The following is a 4,982-nucleotide window of genomic DNA, read 5'->3' on the forward strand; positions in this document are numbered from 1 at the left end:
CCCATGTAACGCAAGCTTCCGGTGAACACTGTCACCGTATACATAAATCAACGTTCCTTCATCAGTCTTTTGATAAATATTCTGAGCAGGTCTGCAGTAGTCTTAAATTAAACCCCTCACCTTGACACCATATAAATGTAATACTGTCAATAAAGTGGATATAAATAGATCAGGGTGTAACCATTCATAATCTACCTGAATATTTTAAGAGGGTCTTTGGGCAAGAAAAAGGAGAGAGACGTGATCAATTGTCTTACTTCAGCCACTACAATCAGAGGTGCGCTAATTGAAATGGTGTAGAATCATCTGCCCGCCCTAAATGAGGAACCTTATCAGATTGTTTCCCCCAAATTGCCACAGATGAATAAAAATGTCCCTTGTCTTGCATCTTATCGCCTGCGGTCTGGATGGAGAAAGAGTTGCGTGCTGACTGTCCGCAGAGAAGCCTTGAGAAATGTTAAAGAGACCTTTTCACTGTCCGACCCCTTCAGCTTGTGAATGTTAAAATTCCTTAATGGAGACATGAGCACAAAAGTGAACTGTGCAGTTTGATGACAAGGGGGAACGGTGAAAACCAACAGGAGAGTAAAAAGACATCGCAGTGGCTACGTAACGCCTTATGGGGGAGTTCATGAAATATGCAGCTGGTCAAAAGCTTAAAGAATATCATGAGTGTTTAAGGTGGATTGGAGGACATATTTTAAGGGTGCTCGCCGCGGACCTCCACCTCATGCCCACCTTTCCCTGAGCCATTCTATTTTCAGAGTGAAGCTAATAAATCGGGACATGGAAAAGGTTCCTCTGCAGGCTCACAATGAGAAACGATAAGAGATTATTTTAGAATGAAGATCAATGACTAAAGTCCAAACGGTGCAGCAGCAGGAGACACTCGCGTCTTAATGTAAGATGAGTGGAACGACACAAAGCCGAGGCCAAAGGCAAGCGCTTCATCTCCCCGATTCACTTTGCAGAGTGGATATTAGTCTGTGCCATTTGTCGCAGATTTTTATAAATGAATTACCTGGTATATTAATAGGTCGAGAGGCATTTATTAAACACTAGGAGTAAAAGTAGCTTTCATTATGCATACTTTATTAAACCTGTTTGACTTAACTGTCTGGCGTGCAGGTGCATTATTCACAAGAGTCAGGTAAAAGTAAAGTAGGACATGTTGTTGCTCCAAACAAAGACAAAAAGCTTCTCAAGTGCAACCTCTGAAACACAATTCATTTCCGACCACTTGTTGACTTCCACCTTGTTCGGATTTGGAAGTAGTTTTTTTCAGAAGATTAGTTATGGTCGAGAACCTCTGAAACACAATTCGTTTCCGACCACTTGTTGACTTCCACCTTGTTCGGAAGTAGTTTTTTTCAGAAGATTAGTTATGGTCGATCAATTGTCACCATCGTATAATTGTTAGCTGCCAAGAGTTGTTTCAAGTGAGGTTACATGAGGCGTGTCAGTGCATACATCAAAGCGTGAATGCTATTGTTTATGAAATAAATACATTAAAAAATTATCCAAATTTCCCATGGTACAATCTCAGGACATCCAATTTAGACGCTTCACTGTTGTCCATTGTTCAGCCTGATTTAGTTCTACTGTCACTTGATGTATATTGAGCGTATCATTCTTTTATTGAAATTAATATCACAAAAACTATAACAATAATTTTTGCGCCAGCGGTGTGCTCTTTTGTCTTTCACCGGTCATTTTGGCCCCTGACATGAGCGAGAGTTTCTGCCCTGCCCCTTCTGTTGTCTGAGGGGACCACTGCGCTGACAATGGTGTCAATTCTTGCCCTGGGGGGAGTGAGGGGGGGGGGCACCTCCGAGTGATTTGTGGTTAGGAAAGACTGATGAAGTGCTATTGCCACCCTGCTTCTTTGCAAGATCAATTCTACATGTAAGAGTGCGCTTTATGAATGATGGAGACCTCCTTAAGTCATCCATACAGCTGCCCAAAGACACAGCCCCAGTCCCCGTTGCACCTACAAGGCAGGAGAGAAGCAATCATTCTTCTCAACGGAGCCATGCATTACGTACCCACACCCGCGCATCAACATACTCCCATGAATACACAGATCAGCCAACAAGGCGAACATACAGAGAAAGTGAGCCAGAAACCAGTGAACATGACATCTAATTTGCAGCAGTTTTAAGACATACTGTCGTCAAATGTTTTCCGGACCCATTTAAGTAGGACAAAATGTTTCTGGATTGCAGAAAACACTTGATTGTTCCAGACTCCATGAGAGTAAAGGCCCCTCACTGATGAACTAAAGATTTATATTGTACAGTATTCTAATCGATTCAGTTGATTTTGTCGGGCAACTTCGCCTTTTCATTGCAAATGCCGCTATGCAGTGTTGTCAACTTAGCACCTTTCTCGCTATATTTAGCGAGTTTTCAGGCACCTCCAGCGACTCTTGGAAAAAAAAAAAAAAAGCAACTAGCGACAAATCTAGCGACTTTTTCTGGTGTTATTGGAGACTCTGATGTGCAAGCACGTATCATTCTTATTGTTGCAGCAGGTGCTTCCCTCGGCCTCTCCCACAGAGCACTCACAGGCAGCCCAGTCCTCTCGCAGCACATTGAAAAACAAATTAAAAAAATATATATATATATGGAACTGAATGAGGATCTACTATTAGTTACCATCATTTTCTTAACTGCCATTTGAGATGTGTTCTATTGTCTATTTTTGGTTAGATTGTTAATGTAGATTGTATACAAAAAAATATGGTGAAAATGTTCAGGTTTCATCGTGACCAAACAAACTTAAAACAAAAACAAAGAAGAAATTAAAAAAGGAACTTTTTTCCCCCTGTTTAAATAAATAAATTGAAAACCTAAGTAACTCTGCCCGAGTGCCTCTAACAGGGTCACGTTTGTCGGTTCCAAGCCTGGATAAAGGAGGAGGGTTGAAATCGCAACAATAAAAGAAACAAGAATCGACAGAAGAAAGTTCATTTGTAACTCTAAACATATTTCAGCTGTTTTTTTTTTTTTTTTATACTCACCTTTTGCACAAAGTCATTAGGCAAATTGGGTGATGGCATAATTCAGCGACTTGTAGCGACTTTTAGGACAGCCAATTGCTACTTTCCTTACTGAGGAGTTGGCAACACTGCGGGTTCGCAGTTAAGTGTAAATGTTTAGATCAGTTTTTGCTACAAGTTTTTAGTGCATGTGGACAAACTAGTGATGGAGAAGTACGCAGAGACCTTAGGCAGGAGAGTGCACGGTAAATAGCCTTTGATTGGAGATTTGAATAAACGTCAACAGGCAGACAAGCTAATGAAAATTAGCAACAACGTTATGGTAAATTATAAACCTTCAAACAACACACAAGGGGTAGAGCAGCGTGGTGTATACTTATCTTCTTGGATGATAACTATTGACAAGCATACGGGAAACAACAGCACGCTTGCATTTAAATGTGAAGCTTCAGAATGCTAACGGACGGCGATGTTTGTGCCTTGCAACCATAGCAACAGCTCGCAGTGAACAGCAGCAGTGGACGGCCAAAGTTGGTTTCATTGTTCCCTTTTCTTCTGGGTGGGCATCAAATCCCTGGTATTTTAATGATTTTCAGAAGTTGAAAGAAACCATTTCCACCTTAACCCCCAATCCCCTCCGACCCCGGTGATTACACCAATCACTGACACACGTACAAGGCATGATGATGCATAAATGACACTTTGTTAGTGGGACTTGCCCACCAAAATGTCAGCTGGACATGCATTATGGAAAATAGAGAAAAGCCCTACCCTATCCCCCACAGGGATAAGGACAGGTATGGTGGTTTAATTGACTCAAACATTGGTTTCTCAATAATATTACAGGCAGGCTCCATTGAATACCACATCCGTCACTCTATGTGAGTTCTTCAACTGATTTAAGAAAGGCAGTGGCCCTCCATCCATCCATTATTCAAGCCACTTACCCTCACGAGGGTTGCGGGCATACTGGAGCCTATCCCAGCTCACTTCGGGCAGTAGCAATCGCAAGGCAAACATAGACAAACATTTGCGTTAACAATCACACCTAGGGACAATTTATCATATACAACTAAACTACCATGCATGTTTTTGGAATGTGGGAGGAAACCAGAGTACCCAGAGAACACCCGCACAATTATGGTATGGCAGAGTTATTGGTGCCAGTGTTCTTTATAATTGCAGGATGATGAATATTCTTGCATTAATTAGTGTCCCAGTTGGGGTAACTTTTCTTTTCTTTTCTTTTTCTTTTCTTTTTTTTTTTAAATAAATGCCATTCTTAATTTGCATGTCATATTCATTTAATAATTGTCATAATGTGTGTGTGTGTGTGTACCCCCCTCTTCCCTCCCCCGGGTGAAAATTCCACCAGCCACCACTAATGTTAATATAGAGAAAACGGCTGGTTAACACGCAGTATATCATGATAACACACCAGCTACCATGCAAATATGCCCCCTACAGCAGGGGTCCCCAACCTTTTTTGCCCCACGGACCGGTTTATGTCAGACAATATTTTCAGGGACCGGCATTTAAGGTGTGGCGGAAATAATACAACAAAATAATATGGTATGAGCTGCATGAAAACGGTGGTGTTTTCGAAATATAATAATAAACACAAGGAGCGTCTAATCTGGCCGCAACACTGATCGCTATGGTAATGTTTAATGCCTTCAAAATACGATACAATGCAAATTCAAAGTGCATGAAAATGACGACTCACCACAGCCCCGAGCTTGATTTTCTGCAACCAGACGGTCCCATCTCGGGGTAATAGGAGACAATGACACCTCAAGTGTGTGTTTTACGTCAAGTCTACTTCGTAATTTTGTTTTAGTCGCCGTTGCTGCAGAAAATCCCCGCCTCACACAGGTAGCATGTCGGAAATAGCAACAGTGCTACTGTGGCGATCTCAGAATATTCAGCCATAACTTTAATCCAGTTGTCTCGAACGTACTTTTAAGGCCGCCGTCATTTG

This window comes from Hippocampus comes, unplaced genomic scaffold, assembly GCF_001891065.2.
Source record: "Hippocampus comes isolate QL1 unplaced genomic scaffold, H_comes_QL1_v1.1 scaffold104, whole genome shotgun sequence".
In the NCBI taxonomy this organism is placed as follows: Eukaryota; Metazoa; Chordata; class Actinopteri; order Syngnathiformes; family Syngnathidae; genus Hippocampus; species Hippocampus comes.